The following is a 21,472-nucleotide window of genomic DNA, read 5'->3' on the forward strand; positions in this document are numbered from 1 at the left end:
GGCTTTGGTTTCCATCTTGTGATCTCTTGAGCACAGAGACTCCACTCCATTCAGAAATTCTTCTGCCCCTTTGCAATTTGTAGTCACCTTTTCAAGGGAAGGGACCTCAGCCAAGCCCCTTTAGGCAGCTCAGCAAATGATGGTTCACTCAAGTTTAAGATTTGGGAATTAGGTTTCCCTATTAGAAACTGGAAAATACCCATAAAGGAAGCTTTACTAACAGGAAGAAAAACAATCACATTTCCTTGATTTAAAAAAAGAACAGGGGAAAATGCTTATTCTCCCTAAGAAGGGTTATTGCCAAAGCAAAATCCCCAGGACTTTCATGACAATTAGCCATAAACTCCCAAGGTTGCTTTGCAGGACCTCGTAATGGTCTCTTAGATCCCTGCAGGAAAAGAAAAAAAAAAAGATCCCTGCAGGAAAAGCTGGAAAAGGTGGACACAGATACTGGTGTGGAGCTTCCTCAGAAAACAGAAAGGGAAGAGCAAGTTGATGAGAACACAGGATAAAATAAATTCCGTGACTAGACGCAAGTGACAGACACAGCCCCGCAGGCGGAAAACGTGGCGCAAGTGTTATTTTAGTTAGAAAAAAAAGGAAAGAAAATGGGATTCTAAAATTTAAAAAAGAAGCTGGAAGATAATAGCATCTGCTGAAATTGAAGATTTTGGTGCTTTGCAAAAGGTGTGTAGAAAGAATAGACCCAGTGAAGGAATATAAGAGAAGATCTGCAGGTGCGTGGGTGTGAGGACTTTTTCTCTCTCTCTCTTTTCTCGTCTTTGCCTGTAAAGACCCATTCCTAGCTAGGAGCGCAGAATCATTTGTATTCTTGCTTGGAGATAACGATCCATATTGCACTTCGGCTTCTGAGATCTGGAGGACACAAACCACAGAAATTCTATTACCACAGTCCCCGATTCAGTGATAGAGATGAAATGGAGGGGACCGCTGGTATTGTTAACAGAGGGAGTAGGTTCCTAAATCCTAGTAGACATCATATTACAGTTTTGAGCACAGAGACATAAGTTTGAACGTATTTTGATATTCGGAAGGGAGTATATAAACGTTGGTGGCTACTTTCTAGCCTTCAAAAACTTAGGAGGGGTGGAAGAGCTCGCAGCGGTGGATTCTCCTTAGAATTTGAAAAATGGGAAACTGGACTCTTGCTCCCCAGCGAGGCTGGAGCTGATGGAGAGTCAGAGTGAACTCGCCTATTGGGAAGGCGTGTTTTCCAATATATCTTTATTTGATTTCTTCTTTACTTTTTAAAAGTATTTCCTCCTGGCATTGTCTACCTTAATCCTCTGATTCGAAATGTTCGAATTTTGTGTGCATCCACTGCTAAACAGCCGAGAGACCCAGCTGCTAACAGGAAGGTTTTTGATTTTGTTTTTTGTTTTTTGTTTTTTGTTTTCTGCAGAATCTTACACTGTGTTTCTTCTTGAAGCCTGAAAGGCTCAGACATCATCTCTCCTTGGACAGTTTAAAGTTAGGCTTCTTGCTGCTGGGATGTTTACAACATGACTGTTTAAGGAGGGTTAATTAAAATGATGACATAAGCTCCCTGATTAAATAAATTCACCAGGATTCCCAGAAATGATGGAAATCCATACTCAGCTAGATTTATCTGCCATAAGATACACACACATTGATGTGTAATGTCCTTTTCTTTCTACGGCACACTTTGCCACAAGCACTTTGACAGAAGCCCATGAAGCAAACCCTGACACTAAGGTAACGTCCTAGATGAAGAGTGGGTTTGCTGTTGGTGATGGGAGTGCGTAGGGGTGACCTGCTGATTCAAATGTGTTCAGCTTCTACCTTCACAGATACATCTCTGAGAGGTAGGAGGGAGCTCAGCGATTCCCTGTGTGTGCCACCCCTGCCAGGTGCACCCCTTCCCTTCGTTTCAAGAAAAGTCCAGGTATTCTATATACTTTTTAAAGATTTTATTTATTTATCTGAGAGAGAGAGAGAGAGAACAAGCAGTAGAGAGGTGCAAAGGGAGAGAGACAGAGAGAGCAGTAGACTCCCCACTGAGCAGAGAGCCCCACATGGGGCTCCATCCCAGAACCCTGGGATCATGACCTGAGGGTGGATGCTTAACTGACTGAGCCCCCCAGGTGCGCCTCTGCCCAGGTATTCTTGACATCTACCAACGGAGGTAGAGATTATTGTTTTTGTTGCTAGTTTCCATTTCTAGCCCCCAGTTTTCCTCTGGGGAGTCATCCTACTATGAATCTCGGTCTATGTGGAAATACTGGTATCTGCCTGAGTTGGAGATGTGCATGTAACTCAAGCCTGGAGAAACCCAATACTCCATTCTCCCATCCACAGTGCTTAGTTCAGGGGTGGCCAAGGGTCCCCATCAGAACCAACATGATGGAATCTCTGGACACTTGCAGGGTCTGTTGAAAGATGTATTATCTTTTCCTACTTGCTTTGCAGGTCTGGGAATGCAAGCGTAGAGCCATTGGTAGCCACTTTGTCATCACGAGGGGTGACTGACTGAGCATGGCATCCACACATGGGAGTCCAGTGGCATAATACATTCTTATGAAGAACTGAAACAATTTTCAGAATAACGTAGTAACGCTGGTAAGCTAACACAGGTCTGCCAGTGTGGTGCTTAGCTTTCCCTTGCCTCTGCCTCTGGTGTTCTTTTGAGATCTTGCTCCCTTCTCATTGTCTCATGGCTTCTACTTACTCCTGGGTTTTAATTACTGCTTTCTCTTTATGTGTGTCTTGGCTTCAGTGCTACTCTATACCTGGCTCCTGTTGTGTCTTTTTCCTAGTCAACATAATCAAGTAAGAAGGTCTAGCTGAGTTAGTCATTCACTACCCAGTACAGAGTGCTCTTGTTAGGAAAATATAAACTTTTGTTTAATACACACATGCCACATATTACAGCGGAGGAAAAACTTCTCTCCTCTTAGGTTCTATGGCTGTGCTTGAGAATTAAACTAACATGAGACAAATTAGCAGGAGAAAAGCGCAAGTTTTATTTAATATTTTTACATGCATGTGGGAGTTTTCATAAGGAAAGTGAAAAACCTAAGAAATTATTAGGCCGGAAGCTTACATACCTTTTTTTTTTTAATTTTATTTATTTATGATAGTCACACAGAGAGAGAGAGAGAGGCAGAGACACAGGCAGAGGGAGAAGCAGGCTCCATGCACCGGGAGCCTGACATGGGATTCGATCCCGGGTCTCCAGGATCGCGCCCTGGGCCAAAGGCAGGCGCCAAACCGCTGTGCCACCCAGGGATCCCTACATACCTTTTTAAACAAAGAACAACAAATTGTGGAAATGTGACAGGACAAGGAGGCATGGGCTGGGGCAGTAAATTGTGTGACAGTGACTAGGAAGTCTATGGGGGAACTAATGGAAAGTAAGAATTGTTTTAGTAGGTGGTTTCTAAAAGATCCATTTTGGTGTCAACTCTGAGTCTCCAGTGATAAGAATGTTCTTCTCTTCCTGGTACAGGGAGGGCACACTTCTCTTGGGAAACTTCATGACCTGCTTTTAGGTACAAAAGAGGAAGACAAGGTTGCCTGGGTGGCTCAGTTGGTTGAGCATCTGCCTTTGGCTCAGGTCATGATTTCAGGGTCCTGGGATTGAGCCCCACATCAGGCTCCCTCATCAGTGAGGAGTCTGCTTTGCCCTCTCCCTCCACTCATGCCCCCTCTCTCTCTCTCTTTCTCAAATGAATAAAAATCTTAAAAAAAAAAAAAAGAAAAAAGAAGAAAAGACAGAGATGGCTCTCTGTCTTCCATCTGTGGTTTCCCAAGTGTCTTCCACTCAAAATAATCAATATGCCAAAGTGGCAATTTTAGGGGATAGCATGTTCTGAAGTCCTTCACTACTTTTTTGTAATATACAAGTAGAATCTATGCTTTTAATATTATTTGTTGAGCACCTACTATATACTAGGCATTGTTCTATACACATTAACCCATATTTACTCATTTTATTCTCATAAAGACCCACCATATATCTAGTAAGTAGAGGAGCTGTATTCAAATCTCTAGACTTCAAACTTTTCCTTTATAATGACCTGAGCTTACTTGGCCACAGTATGTCACAGGCCATTGGCTCCCTTCATGTTGTAGGTATACATGAGGATCTCTTTGTGCCAGGGGCCAGACTAGGGCAGATCACCTCTGCCCAGTGTGGCATGGTGGCCAATAGGTAGGAAAGGACCTCTCTCCTCCTGGGTCTCTTCCCCAGTATTTGTGAGAAAAATACATAACTTTCAGTAATTGTTTCCTCTTTCAACAAGAGTATTTGGTCAAACACTTACTTCCTCCCAAGGATTGGGGACACATTACAAGCTGCTTCTGTTCCCCTTGCTCCTCTCAACTGCGGCCAGCCCACTCACATTCCCCTCTCTGTGTGTATCACATCCATCTTCTTCGTGGCACTTATCACTGTGCTGACTTATATCTATTTTCTTGTGTGTGTGTGTGTGTGTGTGTGTGTCTAACATTTATCTTCTCCATTTCCACCAGGGCTAGAAATGTACTGTTTAATCACTGATGATTCATCAGCAGATTTTCAATAAATGAACAAAGAAATGAATGAATGAACCCCTTATCTGGATTTCTCCTTTAGGGAAAGACAGGTCTAAAATAGAGGTGAAGAGGGTGGTGCTCAAGAACTATAACAAGTGACCTAGGACAGCAAAGAAGATGACTACATTGCTACATAAGCTATGGCAGCCAAATCAAGTTGGATAGTATCTCTCGTTAATATTGCATAAGACAGATGCTGTACAGATAAGGTGAGCATGTGTCCCAGTTTGCTTGGGACAATCCTGGTTTATCTCTGATGACCTGGCATCCTGTCTTGGTTAGCATTTGTCTGGGATAACTTGATTATATTTCAAACATTGATGACCTGTCACCCTTTTCCTGGCTCCTTCTAGGCCTAAAGGAACTTATACCTCTCTTTCAAGGGTAACATGAGTGTGGATTGGAGTTGCTGACAACACCAAGTGTGCTCAGCCCTGGTCCTCTGACTCTCAACCCCCGGTGCTTGGGGGAGAAGCACCCCAACTTACCACTCATGATGACTACTTGCTCTGCCAGCCAAATGTGCCACAGACAATGCCACTTGCTTCAACATGTACCAGGGTGCAACTGCAGTTGAGGGAATCCGGGGAAAATTATAGATTAGGTGGGTGTGAAATATCTGTGGGAAATAGCACATCCTTTCATTCTCCAAAGTAGGAATTGTATGGATACCTTTTCTAGAAACCTCATTCTTTCTTATATTTTTAATTTTTTAAATTTATTTTTTCTTTCTTTATTATTTTTAATCACATTTCCCCTTTATATGTTTTGTAGATATCTGTGGTTCTGAAATTTGTATTTACAAATGGCCTATTAAGCACTCAGATTCCAGGACTCACTTGTAGATATTAAGATCCAATAGGTCTAAGGTGGCACCAAGGAATCTGCGTTTTCAACATGTTTGCTCCAAGATTCTGACACAAGTCGTCCACAGAACATACTAGGAGAAAAGCACATATCTGCACAGAGGGGCAGTGCATTCCCAATGGTTAGGCATGGAGGCAGAAAGAATTTCAAGTCTGATTGAGGATCCTGGGACCTGAGGAGGAGGAAAGATGCAAATCAAATTTTAGTCAACTTCCTGAACCTTCTCCTAGGTCATCTCTGCAATTCTTTGTAAAATCCAGGTTTAGGGGATTCCTGGGTTGCTCAGTGGTTTGGCGCCTGCCTTTGGCCTGGGGCATGATCCTGGAGACCGTGGATTGAGTCCCATGTCGGGCTCCCTGCATGGAGCCTGCTTCTCCCTCTGCCTGTGTCTCTGCCTCTCTCTCTACCTGTGTCTCTCAGGAATAAATAAATAAAATCTTAGAAAAAAAAATCCATGTTTAGCAAGCCCCCTGCTGAGTCAGTTCAGTAAGAGTCCTCCATCCTCCACATCTGATCACACTCAATACATGATTGAGTCCCTCCTCTTCCGCCATCTCACAAGCCTGTCTTCAGCAAAGATCCTGAAAGGCCAGACTCCCCCTTACTCCTGATGTTTTCTTTTAGAAACTCTCCATCCATTGATGGCACCCTGCTCCTAGACTATAAACTCCCACCTGCCCCTGCTGCATGAGGCGTTACATCTGGTTCTATACTGAGGTCTCTCTTCTCCTATTGTAATAGTCCTGAATAAAATCTGTTTTTACTGTTTAACTACTGTCCTGCTCTGGTGTTTCTCCAACAATACTGATATTTACATGGAGGTAATATGGACAAGATGGGTGTATGTTTCATCTCAACAGGTTGGAAATAAAAAAAAAAACTCGATTGTGGGTTTAAATATGTAAATACATATTATAGATTTTTCTTTTAGATGATACATATTTTTTCTGAACATCGTGCTTAAAAAAAAAAGTCAGTCCATCTGCTGTGTTTGCTATGCACAAAAGAAAGTTGGACTGAATTTCACTGAAGTCATTGTACTGAATTGGTTTTCAACAAGTACAGCTACAAACATCTACATCGTTCCTTTCAGGAAAGATCCGTGAAGAATATTTCTTGCGGTGTCCAGATGGTGCAAAAAGGAAGCGAGAGGCACAGTCCCTAGAGCCAGGTGCCGCTCTATCTCTCCACATGCTGGCACAAGTGCAGACAGCACGGCTGGCCACACGGAAGCAAGACAGGCACGCATGGCCACACATTTCTGCCTTAGTAGAAAAAGAAAGCCACCTGACTGGTGGTATTTGTTAAATGTCAGCATTTGAAAAGAACAACAAAGACAGATTTTGGTAAAATTCACAAAGTTCTGGAAGTAGCAGTAAGAGACGCCAGAGAAAGCCCTTTCCTGGAAGGGAGAACCTTGAGGTTTGAGTCCTCTCTCCACTTACTGGGTGAGTGAAAAATGTCAAGTCTTTGGAGGCAAAAGATGAAGAGTAAAGTTCTGTGTTGAGCTTGCTGGTCTCACATCTCAGAACTTTGTCCACGATTGCAGATGACAATAGCTACTGTATCTCATTGTCCCTCAAGGACAAATTAAACCCCATGGAGGGACTATTTTCAAAAGCAGTTGATCCTCATGTGGAACTTTGGGTTAGGGGTCCCTGAGTCCCCCAGTGGAAGGGGATGGAGAGAGGGAAGAAGTAATTTACATGTTGAAGATGCCTAGGAGCCTCTGGGTATGGGTCTTGGGGTCTGAATCTCTGGGTTTGAATTCCTGGCTCCTATGGTTTCCAGCTGAGTGACCTTAGGCAAGCGACTTAGACTCTGACTCTACAACTCTATGAAATGGTGAATCATAATATTTACTTCCTGAGATCGTTGCTAAAATTTAGAAATAACTTCTAGACAGGCTAGAGAGTGCCTGATAGACATTGGCACTCAGCACATGCTAAATGGCACTATTATGACTCCCCTCAGTGAGACACAAGATGAAAATCAACAGCATTACATGCGCTTCGTTAACTCAAAACTTCTCGCTTAGCATGTTCTGGAAATTTCTCTCTTGATTTTTGAAGCTTTTAGAATTATAATGGAAATGCCCACTGCTGACCCATCTTTTAAACCTTTTCTTTCTAATCCTTTGTTGTGAGAGTGGATTCAATGAACTTCTCCCTATGGCAGATTTTTTAAAAGAGCATTTTGAAACACAGTTGTCTCAGTGAAAGTTCCTGTAGAGAAAAGAAAAAAACGACGAGTGGAGTTGGGTAGGGAGGAGTTTCCAGGGCCAAAGAAAGTTTGTGGACACTATTTTTTTTTTTTTCCTGAAGAATCTTTCAGAGTCTTGGTAATATAGTAAATACTCTTTTAGTGCTTCTAAATAAGTGTCAGGCACTGTTGTAAGTACTTTATAAACAATAACATACTAATCCTATCACGTAGAAGATGTTATCCTCATTTTACCAATAAGAAAACAGAGAGGTTAAGTACATAGTCTGAGGTCTCACAGCTAAGAAAGAGACAAAACCAAAACCAGAAGGCTGATATTCTGGTCCCTGGTCTCTCTTTGAACCTCTTGCCCATGCTAACAGGTAGTTAGAAGCTCCAAAAGGAAGCCTGACCCTGCAACTCTGTAGTGTCCTACAGGTATTTCTACAGAAACCCCCCTTTTTTTTAATTTATTTTTTATTGGTGTTCAATTTACCAACATACAGAATAACCCCCAGTGCCCGTCACCCATTCACTCCCACCCCCCGCCCTCCTCCCTTTCTACCACCCCTAGTTCGTTTCCCAGAGTTAGCAGTCTTTACGTTCTGTCTCCCTTTCTGATATTTCCCATACATTTTTGCAGAACATCTATGAGACTAGTTTTCACCATAATTCAGGAATTCATTGACCTTGATAGGGAAAGGGGATTTACATTTATTAACCAGCTGCTATACGCCAGGATCATACTGGGATTTCCTCCCCATGGTGATAGGTAGGCAGGGCGCAGGCAGTCTTTCACCTGATAATGTTGGACTGTCTTTGCATCTGATTAACAAAGCCTATATGATATGCTATGGCTGTGGAGTTCATCCTAGCTACTGGATTTTCTTAGCTACTGGACACCACTATTTATGTTTTGAGCCAGAAGGAAATAAACTATGTGTTGGGATTCTAAACAACAATCTCAAATTAGATCACAAATCATTTCCGAAAGGGCCAAGCCCACCGTTGAGCTGAGGCTGTTTGCGTTAATAGACACCCCAGGTTCTCACCTTCTCCAGAGATAATGCATCTGCCTGCTTTGGCCCTGCTCAGGCACCTCAGGCCTTTTTCTCTGAAACCCTCCCACTGCACAGCAAAGCGATGCTGACTCTTCTAGAAGCTGTCTCTGTATTTATAAGGAGACTTTGTTATCTGCTAGCCAGGAATTTTAATCCAAAACATAAGACGGAGTAAAGTCAAAAGACAGAAATAAACATACGATAGTTACCAAATTCTTCAGAAAGCTAAAAAAAAAAAAAGAAAGAAAAGAAGGCACATACAGTTTAAAATGCAGTAAAACATCTTTTTCACAGTCACCTTAGAAGCTGTAAAATATGAAGGCGTCTCTGAACTACAGGGTTCGGTTGATTAAAGATAACCAAGGCTGAACATAGAGGCAGAAAAATGGAAAAATGATCCGCACCTCTACCTTGTTATTCCTGCAAACCTACCTGACAACAAAGCCACCTTTTCCTCAGCAAATAAATTATTTTTATAACTAATTTGTGCCTTGTGCCTTCTGTTTCATTCAGATGTGGTTGCTAATGATGATGAGCAAATAGATCTTCAAATATCCCAAAATTTCTGTGTATCATTTATTCATCTCTTTAAAACTAAAAATAATTTGAACAGTTTGTGTGCTCTGTTTTTATGTAAAATGAAGGAGAGCGTCTTTTAAATGTGATTGGACTGGACTATAATTTTTATACAATCACGGGGTTGTCGTGTCAGCTTTTAAGGCATTCCTAAGCAATGGTAAGGAAACCAATCAACCAACCAATAACAGCAGCAGTAAGCCCTCAAGACCTAAAAAACAAAAACAAAACCAGAAGGCTAAAGTGTCCAAGAATGTTCGTGTTCTTGGGAAATTTTCCCCTTTAAGAAATACTTTGCAATTGCTAATATGTCAAGAATTAGTAGAGGCAAATTTTCCATAGAGCTGTATAACTCCAGGAAAATGTTTTTATAAGAAAAAAGAATTGGTTATACAGAACCTCAAGGCTTTGATATTTGATATCAAACTTGGTGTTCACACACTTATTTAGTTAAAAGAGTTTCATTCCTCCTTTTCTCTGGAAACTTAGGGCCATGCACAAAGGAATTTTTTTTCTGGCTATACTTTTTTAGGACAGAGGTGAATCTCTGACCAAGCTAGTAATGTATGTATATTTTATTAATTTATCTATTATTTTTTCTTTCTTGCTGTACTGCCCCTTTGCTTCCTGCCACTCAGCAGGATTCTGCTCTACACTCATTGCATCTCATCCTGGATGTGGTAGAGGAGAAAAATAAACTGAAGAAGTAAAATACTTCCCTTTTAACTTCTTTCAGGAGCCTAAACACTTAAGGGCATTTAGAGGATTTTCACAGTGATATAAAACGACAAAATTCCTGATTGTAGATGACTAGAGAACCTTGGCCAGAAACACTAGGAAAGCTTTTCACCAACTAGAAAGAGATTTCCCTTGGCAGGAAAGCAGAAGAGAGTGGGAGATTTGTAGCTTGCTAGACTCAGGAAGACCAGGGCAAATGGCTGCATGTTACACCCAGGAAAAAGCTGACCATCCCCACGTACACCCATGTGGGGGCCATTAGCAGCCTGGCAAAAATCTCACTCGACCCAACTATGGTCGGGAAAAGACCATCATGAGGGATACTGGGAAGTTCCTGTGGCTATGAGGTCGTGGTCCACAGAACTGGTCCCTCTCCTGATCCCAGCCTTCCCTGAACAGGCCTACCTATGGCCTCTGACCAGGGGGCATGCCATACGACCTTCGTATCCACACCAGTGATGACATCTCAATGACACATGGCAGTTTGTCCAGTGAAAGCCAAGCTGAGCTAAGCAGCATATCCGTTCATCCATGTATGCATTAATTCATCCATTATATTTAATTCATCAAATAATTATTGAACACCTACCATTGCTGGGCACTCTTGCGGGTGCTGGACAGAGAGAAAAACGATCCCCTCCCTTTGTGGCTCTTCCATTCCTTTGGAAAGACCAACAACAAACAAATAAATCCTGTAAAACATGCCAGGAAGCTGTAAGTGCCAGGAAGAAAAATAGGAGTTGAGAGATTGGAGAGAGAAAGGAGGTGGTTCTGAATATGGGCTAGTCTGGAAGCCAGCCTAGAGGAGGAGAAAGAGCAAAGGGTTCAAGCAAGTGCTGTGCAGAGGCCCTGAGCCTGAGCATGGGGCCTGTGGGAGGGGCAGCCAGGAGGCCAGTACACAGGAAGACAGTTGGCACAGATTGTGAAGAGGCGCCACTGGAGAGGCCTGTGGGACTCCAGCAGGAGTGTCACAGGTAGTGTTTATATTATACTTACGTGACCAGGTGATCTCCAGTCCCAGCAAAGAAAGCAGGCTGAGGCATGCTGGCCAGGGCACACTGTCTGGAGCACTCGGTGTATACTCTGGTCCTGTGTGTTTCAAAGCCAGATCATTTAAAGGTCAGCTCTATGGTCCAAATTACAGGGATGATTATGTGGTAATTGCCAAGAAAACTTTCTGCTACTGCCATCTTGAAAGTCTCTAAATTGGGAGACCCCAAAATTTGAAAGTAAGGAGAGGCCTAGTCAGATTTTTCACCTTACAGTAAATCTTCCAGGCCTATGGAAGAAATTAAAGGCATACTTTTACTCCTTTTATTTACTTTCTCTGTGGCTGGAACCACGAGGCAGAATCAATAATCTCATTCTTTTTCAACGCTATTGAGCACTGATTAATTTCTGACATAGAAAATGTGGTATCGATGTGTACGTACCTAATGTTTGAGAGTCACTGATAGAATTCTTGAAGCATTAGGGACTCACTTCCTTTGTGACTTCTGGATGGGGTGTAACCCCACTAAATGCTGGCTTAGGACCTTGTACCTTTCCTTCATAGCTCTTACCACTGTTTTGGTCATATACTTATGTATAAGATCATTTATTTAATACTTTGTTTAAGAGGGCAGCCCGGGTGGCTCAGCAGTTTAGCACTGCCTTCAGCTCAGGGCGTAATCCTGGAGACCCAGGATCAAGTCCTACGTCGGGCTCCCTGCATGGAGTCTGCTTCTCTCTCTGCTTCTCTCTCTCTCTTTGTTTTTTTTTTTTTAATTTTTATTTATTTATGATAGTCACACAGAAAGAGAGAGAGAGAGAGGCAGAGACACAGGCAGAGGGAGAAGCAGCCTCCATAGCTAAACCTAGCTCCATAGCTAGGTCCAGGAATGTAACCTCACACAGAAGAAAGAGTGAGGGAGCTCTCTGGGCTCCCTTCTATAAGGGCACTAATCCCATTCATGAGGGCTCCAGCCTCATGACCTAGCACCTCCCAGGGGCCTCACCTCCAATACCATCACATGGCAGGTCAGTCGGGGTTTCAACATGTGAATTTGGGGGCAAACACAAACATTTAGTGCACAGCCTTGTTCTAAATATGTTCTAGCTATTTTAGATTCAACCCTTACATCAATATTATAAGATTATGCACTATTATGATCAGCCCTCTTTTTTTAAGTGAGGAAATTGGGACACAAAGATTTTAAGTGTCTTACCCAAAGTCACACAGCTAGCAGGACTTGGGCCTAGACAGTCTGTGCTTCTGACCACAGATCTAAGTGGCCTGCTGTATGATGCCGCTGGCTGTATACTAGTGTCACAGGCACCCAAATAAAATGTGACATTGATGATATTTCCCTTGTAAAAGCTTATAGTAATTCCCAGATTGTCGGGCATCAAGTGAGTTGAATCATCTTTTATCATTTGACCTCAACCAGTTATTTAAGCTCTGTTTTATGGTTGTATTTCAGGCACACCGAACTGACTATTTGCTATTTCCTGCCCACTCTGTGGCTTTCATGATTCTACTTTGTTGCATATTCTGTGGTTCTCTGCTTAGGATACTTTCTCCCGTCTTTTGCTGATAACCATTGGGACACAGTCAATGCCATTTTCTCTATGAAGTTATCCCTCCTCATCTTGTCTCCAAATATTGCTCTGATTGTTGTTACACACTCCTTCTTATAGCCCTTGTCACAATTGTATTTTATATACTTATGATATGGTTGCCTTTTGCTCTGAACAGTTGGCTTATCTGGAATGGGAGTGATGACTCAGGTTTTAATCTGATCTTCCCAAGTGTCTTTTCCAGTGATGCCAGGAACTAGCAAGTCCTGGCACATAGTAGAGGCACCATCAACAACATCAATGACCATAGTAGAATGTAAATGAACCAATTTTCATCATATGGGGAGATCAGTAAAAGAATAGAGCTCTTAAAGAATTTGTTTGAAAAAAAATTTGTTTGAAAAATATGAGTTATATTCCAAAAATGTTTAACTCCTTCACCCTCTTTACAATTAATCAACTCAGCTGCCAAAGGAGTAGGCAAGTCTGTGACAGTGTGAGAGATTTCTAAAGTTATCCTATCTTCATAGATGAGTTGGTAGGATTATGAAATTATAAGAAAATATTTCTGTATAAATAAGAAAACCAGTGCTTACACTTTTGCTGTCATTCCAAGTACCTTCTGTGAAAAAACTCCTACCTGCAAAATTTACACTATATTCCATGGTGGGTAGCTGAAGCTTCTTAGATGATGCTAAGAGATCATAAGATAAGTCATCAGATTTCCCTTTATTTGTGTCAGTGTGTGTGTGTGTGTGTGTGAAGATGTGTGTGCACATGCATCTGCTCAAGCATGCATGTAATATTGTAAGTTCCCAAATGTGTTAATATAATCAAATACAATATGGTCAAGTAAATTAACTTTTTGAGACTTTGCTTTCTCATAATGCCTACTTTATTGAATTAGAAACAATGTGTGTAAATTATTAGCACAGTGCCCTGCACACAATAGGTAATGAACAAATGGTTAATTATTAGTTTTGCTATTAATACAAAAAAAGACATTATCTTGTTTCCTCAATTAATGCAGTATCATGAGGACTTTCTTATGTCATTAAATATACTTTTGAATCATCATTTTCCTGGGCCACAATGTGCACTTTATATCAGGCTCATAATTTTTTAAATAATTTTCCTTGTCCAAAACGTAATTTTTCCCCAGTTCTTTTTGCTAATGTAAATAACCCTGCAGAGAACATCTGTGCATATAAAACTCTGCCTAAGTTTCTGCTTATTTCTTTAGGATGGGTTCCTAGAAGAGGAAATGATGAATATAAGTATATAGACTTTGTGTAGAAATTCCTTTCATGTGATGTTAAATTGTTTTCCAGAAAGTCCAACTCAGTTATTTTCCCAATTATGGTATAAATTGGTACAATCATATCACTGCATTTTTGACAACATGAAGTGTCTGTTTTTAAATTTCTTCCTGGTCTAGTAGTCAAATAGTATCTGATTGTCATTTTAACATGCATATTTGAATGCCAGTGGTTTTGAACATTTATACCCTTGAAATCTTCTGTTCACTGGACTCCATTCCACTACTCATTCTTTTGCTCTACTGTTTGTTCTTGTCAGCTCCTCAACTTCTTCATTGGAATGCCCCAAGAGCCAGTCATCAGGCCACATTTTTTTCTTTATCTATACTCACTTCTTGGATGAGCTCATTGCTGCCATGGCCTTAAATACAATGCTCGTGTCAGACACTCCTAAATTTATATCTCTATTCCAGACATCTCTTTTGAACTTCAGACTCATAAATCCGTTTTCCGTTCAGCATTTTCACTTGGACATATTATAAAAATAAAAAAGACATTTCCCACATAAGATGTTCTACACCGAGCTTCTAATGTTCCCTTACACACTTCTTCATTTTTCAGTCTTGCTCGTCTTTGTTAATGGCCTCTCCATTCTTCTGGATTCAGCTCCAAGCTTGGACTTCTAGAGGACTTATCTTTCTTTCACATCCCATATCTAACACATTAGCAGGCCCATGGCTCTCACTTCAAATGTGGCCATGATCCAACCAATTTTCAGGGCTCCATCCTCATGGCCTAATCACCTCCTAAGTCCCCACTTTCATATAGTTGGTTTTTTTTCACCCCCTTCTTGGTGCACCTGACCCTTTTTTGAGGCCCTTGCTAGAGGATGGCCTGTTTCCTTTCTCAAGCAGCCAATTAAGTCTACTATAAGGCTCAGCCACTTCCTATAATGGGCTCTCAAATTTGGGACTCAGTATACCCACCCTAACTGCCTCAGGGCCAGGTGTCTGATAACTACCAAGGGCCGCTATGCCCCAGAACCAGCAAAATTATTCAAATTAACCAAGCCGCAAAGCCCCCCATGGAAACCTAGGTAACTCCACTCTGAGTGTCACACATAAGCACCTTCTTAGAGCTCCAGTTAGCTGTTACCTTGTTTCTGGTTGCAATCCCCTTTGTGAGCCTGACCAGGAAACTTCTCCCTTTCAAAGATATGAGTAACAGGGTTTTCATAGCATAGTACTATCACATGGTATCACTGACAAGGATATGAGTACTAGAGTTCTGCCCTTTATCATTAACCTTGCTGTGTTATGTCCCCCATCACAAACACTTTCAATCTTATAGAACATCCACTCTACTCCAAGTCACGTTCCTTATGTCTTACCTGGATGACTGTATCTCCTTACTGTCTGGTCCAACCTGGAAGCCAAGTAACATTTTTCTGTTGGAGATTCAGATCTTGTTGCACAACTACTCAAGACTCTCCACGGGTTTTGCCTCTCACTCGGGATCACACTAGCCTTATTTTCTCTTGACCTCTTTCTGTGACTCTCTGCTCGACTCACTCTTCACAAGCCATACTGACATGTTTACTGTTTCTAGAACACTCCAGGAATGTTTCCCCCATGTGGCCTTTGTACTTGCTGTTCCTTTGAAATACTCTCAGGTCATGACTCAAACGTAACTTTCCTATTATATACTTCAAATGAGAAATCCACTTCTCTAGCATTTGTGGTCTCCTTTCTTGGTTGTATTTTTCCACTTAGTATTTATTTTCTAACTTTTTACATTCAGGATTATCTAGATATTATTCTATTGCCTGACTTGCCCCCCCTAGAATGTAAATGAATAAGGGCTAGAGATTTCTGCCTTTTTCTTCTGTCCCAAAGGCAGCCTAGAGTAGTGGCCAATAGCACAGCCCCCAGGTATGCACCTGATCTTACTTGTTGGGTGATGGTGGACCCATTGCTCAATCTTCCTCTACTTCCTCTTTTGTAATATGGTATCTTCAGGAGTTCCAACTGCTATAACAAAATAGTGTCTGGTGAGAACCTATCTCCCCTGTTTTCTGGCTTTGTCATCACATGGTGGAAAGGGGCAGGGGTCTGGGCTCCCTTTTATAAAGACACTAATCCCATTCAGGAGGGCTCCATCCTCATGGTTTAATTGCCTCCTAAATCCCCACCTTCAAATACCATCACATTTGGGATTTAAGTTCCAACCTGTGATTTTTGAGGGGATATTAACTTTCAGCCTCTAGCACATGAGGATAGTAAGGGCACCTGCCTTTGTGGGATAATAAGATAATAAGATAATTTAATATTTGTAAGATGTTTAGATCGGTGCCTGGCACAAGAAAAGAAGTAGGTAAATATTTGTAAAACAAATAAATTGCTAAATTTCTGGCACACAAAATAGTATGTGGCTCTTGGAAGGCGGTCAGTAAATATTTGTTGAGTAAATCCTCAAGATACAATATACAGTAAATGGAAATCCAGTTCTTAAGTCCAAGGGTCTGCTGATGAGTGTGTTCTGTTTGCTACACCCAGGTAGGCCTACTATAACATTACAAAGAGATATCTGCTCTGAGGAGCTTCCTGAGTAATGGGCGTCTTTGGGCAGAAGCATTTTCATTGTTGCAAACAGGAGACACATGTCGCAGAAGGGAGAGGAGAGGATTGGCAAGAGTCTCTAACTCAGAAGTGCTGAGAAGAACCACAAGAAATATACATTTGGTCTTTGTCCCTGTGTCCTGGCACAGAGCTCCTAAATCCTTTGGAATTTCCTGAGTGATAAGAGTGATAGAGGTGTCTTTTGTTCTAAGGAGGAGACTCTTAGTAGTTCCTTTGATGGCTTCAGGATGAGGGCTGGTCACAAGAAAGGCAGAGGCAGGATAAGAAGTTGGAACTTTCAACCCCACCCTCCATCTTTGGGGAGGGGCGAGGGGCTAGAAATTAAGTTAATCGTTATTGGCCAATGATTTAATAAATTGTGCCGATTGGATTGTAATGGAATCCCCATGGAAACTTCTAAACAATGGGATTCGGGTAGCTTAGTAAGCACTTCAAAATGCTTGGGAGGGTGGTATACCCAAAGAGGGCAAATTCCTGAGATGTAGCCTTCAGGATAAACTGGTAATAGTAAGTAGTCTGTTTTCCCTGAGTTATGTGACCACTCTAGCTTGTCACAATTATGGGCCCAAGGAGTGGATCGTAGGAATCCCTGATATTTTAGTTAGCCTATCAGAAGTTTGGGTGGTCTAGGATTTTCTATTGGTATCTGATGTGGGAATGGTCCTGTGAGACTGAGCTTTTAAACTTTGGGGTCTGCACTAAATCCAGGTAGTTAGTGTCAGGGTCAAACTGAATTGTACGACACTCGGTTGGTGTCCAGAAAGTGAGAGTTGGTTGGTGTGGGCAAACGACCAACCACACATTGGGTGTCAGAAGTGTTCTGCAGATGGAAACAGTTCAGGGGCTGGAATCTGTGCCTTAGTCCATCAGTAAGTATAAGCAGGTTTGCACAAGCTTATAAAACACGTTCCATCTAAGGAATTACATTTGAGACTACTTTGAGATATGTTGGAAATGTTTTCCTCAATTTTGCTAACAGAGAAATTACCAGCAGACACATAAAGATAGTTTTTGGAATAACACTCAGATGTCTTGATTTTTTTGGAAAATTGTAAATAAGCAAATGGATACATTTTTTTTAAAAAAGGCAGGTACCTTTTAAAATTTCATAATCAAATGTTTTCACCTAGAGTTATCATTGTATTTTGCTATTTAATATTTTATTTTTCATCACTCAGATTGCAAGCTCCCTCCTTTTCACTCTGATAAGTCTCTTGGAACGGGGATCGGATGAGACTGCCCTATGGGGACAAATGAGACTTTCAGTCAGAATGAGGAAGAAGACTCTAAGGCAAGTAGCTTTCCTCCCATGCAATTACTATTTTGAATGGCCTATTTCCCAGTCTCTTTTCCCAAGTAACTTCCTCTCAACTTTTTTTTTTGTCTTAAATTTATCTTCTTAAGGACTAAGCGTTTTTGAGACAAAATCAATGCATCTTTCGTGTGTGTGTGTGTTTTAAGATTTTATTTACTTATTCATGAGAGACACAGAAAGAGAGGCAGAGACTTAGGCAGAGGGTGAAGCAGGCTCCCTGCAAGAAACCCAATGCGAGACTCAATCCTAGGGCCTCAGGATCATGACCCGAGCTAAAGGCAGATGCTCAACCACTGAGTCACCCAGGCGTCCCAATGCATCTTTCATAAACAACAATAATAACATAACTAAATTACATTGAGTGTGATGGCATAACACAAAGCAAAATATTTTAGGGCATTTATTTGTTATAACAATCATAGGAAGTCAGTACTATTTTAATCCCATTTTAATCCTTTATAGATGAAGAAATCCCGGCCCCTCAGAGGTTGGGTGGGTGACGTCACAGAGCCTGGCCCCTTCATTGCTACATGGACGGATATCTGCAGACCCGATATCTCATATTATTGGCACAGAGAGAAGACTTGTCTCAAGAAACTGACATATGTCAACCGGAGAGTAGAAGCTCCTCAGTGAGCTCTTGATGATACGGGGATCCTGGTTTGACATTTATCAGAAGGGCAAACAGCAATCACCACTGGACCTTCCTTCCTGTCTTAGCAGGAACTGAATGTTTTCATGCCTCTGAGCTGTGACTGCCAGGTCAGTTATCAGCTGTGGTTTTATGTCAAGGAAATCAAACTGACGGCAGCGATCTGTCTGAAGTAAGTGAACTCCCAGCCCAGAGCCTCAATAAAGCTTCATATCAGAGCATAACTTAAAACAATAGAAAGTCCACATGGCTGCCCTCCCCCACCTCTCAGATCCTCTCTGCCCCTTTGCTGTGTACCATCCACTGGGGAGTCTCCTCCATATCCAAGCTCTTGTTCCCTTGCTTCTTTGCCTACTACTGTTTAACCCACTGAAACCTAGTTTGCTCCAATAATGTGCTTTTCCTCAAGAAAATGACATCTGATTCAATTCCAAAGGACACCATTTTAGAAAAGGAACATTTCACTTCTTGCAGGTCGCCATTTCTCTTGCTGGTGATGTGTTCTTGCTGGCTCAGTGTCTCACTTCAAGGCATCCGGATGCAGATTTAAAACATTCCAGAAAGAAATAAGATGCAAGGTTCTATGGCATTTAAAATAATTTATGCATCCTGTCCTCTAGGCTTACAGCCAAGCTGCAGCAGGAGAAATTTGCTTCACATTCTATCAAGGCTCACACCACATTGAATCCTTTTGGAAGGAAATCTAAATTGCAATTGTAAAAAAAGAAATCTGGGGAGAAAAAGAGCCCAGTGCTATTCTGCAGCTCCAAAATGGTTGTAAAGTTCTCCAGGAAAAATGTCAGGACAATATCTGGTAGAAGTTCAAAGGCTGTAACTAAAGTTTGTTGCAGCTATTAAGAGTAATGCACATTAAAAAGGGGTCAATTAACATTTATCAAGAGATGCTGGCCTTAGAGAAGTGTATTTACTCTGGGAGGCCAAGCACATTTCCGTGTGCCTTTAAAGTGATAACAACTTATGGAAAAAAAATAAGCTCATGAGGAGGTGGGGGCTGTGGTTTCTATAAGGCCTGGATTTGCAAACTCTATGGGATTCTCATTGGTTTTCTCAGTGATACACTTTTTGAAATTTCCAAAAATTATAATTGTCCTTCATTTAGATTTTATTTAGAAGCAGAAGTGTAGATGACATTTCTTAATGTCTGGATCTGGGAAGTCAGAACCAGGTAAGGCAGCAGTTTCTAGTCAGAAATTCTAATTTTTCTCTATCATGCACTCTCATCCACCCTTCTTGCTGCACCCCAGGGTAGTAGGGTGCATGTATGAAATGTGGCCACCTGTACATGGGAAGCATACAGGAGTCTCAGAGAACTGTTGGCTTTTGTCCTACTGGTTGCTTTCATCTCTGAGGCCCAAGCTCCAGTCTCCCGTAATGAGCATGCGTGTAAGCTGGAAAGCCAGGATCTCTAAATGCAGAGCCTCTTTATGATGACATCTTCATAGTCTCCCTGATGACTAAATCTGGTGTGTTTATCTGCTTCCTTGGAGAGCTCTGAAATACTTCAATTGACTCTCAAGTTATCCAGAGGTGGTTTGCATTGAAATCGTCTTGCTGTGGGCTGCTTCAAATCTTGGAGGCTCTGTCTTTAGTTTCTGTGAATCTTGACTTTATTGCTCCCCTACTGGATCTGAGATCCAGTTCTGCCCTTTACTGACATTTGACTGTAACCATGCTGGAAGTCTCATCATGCCTCTGATCCCCACTGGCCTCTGAAACCATTTGATCTTTCCAATTCCTTTCTGTAATTCAGATTTGCTGAGCTTTGTGATAACAATAGATAGTCCTGACCGAGCATTTATTGATAAATTAATGCTAAGGACAACTCCATGGGTTAACTGTTAACATTAAAAAAGTAAATTATTTGGGGATGCCTGGGTGGCTCAGTTGGTTAAGCGCTTGATTCTTGATTTTTGGCTCAGGTCATAATCTCAGGGTCATGAGATCAAGCCTGGAGTTGAGCTCTGCCCTCAACCGTGAGTCTGCTTGAGATTCTCTCCCTCTTTCCCTGCCTGTCCCCACCCTGCCCCTGCTCATTCCCTCTCTTTCAAATAAATAAATAATATTTTAAAAAATCATTTCCTCATTTATTTCAAGGGCAGCACTTTAAATTCAAATATCAAATACCTTAATAATTAAGTCTAGCTTGATCAAAAGAAAGTGGACGAAATCTGTCATTTTCCTGTGTTATCCTCATTATCGAGGAAGATAAACTTCTACCTCAGACAGTCTTGGTTGTCTGGGTTATCTGGGACTTTTAGAAGATGAAGAAGGGAGTTCTTGTTTGTCAAAAGAGTTGAGTGCACCTGGGGAAGGTCCGTGTGTCAGAATGTGTTGTGTTATTTCCTTGGCAGAAAGGGAATGAATAATTTGCTGGAAAGGGTAGCTACAGGGGAGAGGGGCATTTCACAATTGCTGATGGCTTGGGTTTTTTAGTAGAGGACCAAAGACATGGGGCTAAGATCTGAAAAATAAGAGAGAAAAGTAGTCCTGGAACAGTAACCAGACCTGAGCAGTTGTCTCCAGAATGGTCTCTCAGCTTTCTCCCCTGCAATTCTCCCATTACTTTGCCTGCTGAGTGACCTTTTGAAAAGAGTTTGGATTATATGGCTCCTCTGCCTCAAAACTTTAAAGTGTGCCTATTGCTTTGAAGATACACCCTGAGGTCCTGTGGACGTCATCGAGGGCTTTAACTCTGGCCTCTGCGTACTCTCCAGCAATTCTCTCTGCCTCAGCCCAGCTATTTTTGCTCACAGCCACCATCTCCCTGGTATGCCCGTGCTGTCCCCTGGGGAAGGTGTACCCCGCTTTGAAGACCGAGTTCAGATATCACTTGCTCTATGACTAATTTCATGCATAATTAACTCTTCCCTCCTGTGGGACTGCACTGCACCATGTAAATGGTTCTATCCTGGGACCTATAGTACTTAATTTGCCATATTTGTTTAAATGTTTGTCTCCCCCACCAGGCTGTGGGCTACTGAGAGTAGGGACTTTGTCTTTTTTGT

The 21,472-nt window shown here is 41.7% G+C and overlaps 1 long non-coding RNA gene across 2 annotated transcripts; it reads left to right on the forward strand.

The window, feature by feature from the left end:
- Positions 1-492: 492 nt before the first annotated feature.
- On the forward strand, positions 493-6,120 carry LOC111094503. Of its 2 annotated transcripts, none has more exons than XR_005354933.1 (4): positions 493-737; positions 2,452-2,601; positions 4,516-4,787; positions 4,932-6,120. It is a non-coding gene; the product is annotated as an uncharacterized LOC111094503 (long non-coding RNA). The 2 variants fall into 2 exon arrangements; XR_005354932.1 differs by having other exon boundaries at positions 4,619-4,787.
- Positions 6,121-21,472: the final 15,352 nt, after the last annotated feature.

Source organism: Canis lupus, chromosome 2, assembly GCF_011100685.1.
Source record: "Canis lupus familiaris isolate Mischka breed German Shepherd chromosome 2, alternate assembly UU_Cfam_GSD_1.0, whole genome shotgun sequence".
Taxonomy (NCBI): domain Eukaryota; kingdom Metazoa; phylum Chordata; class Mammalia; order Carnivora; family Canidae; genus Canis; species Canis lupus.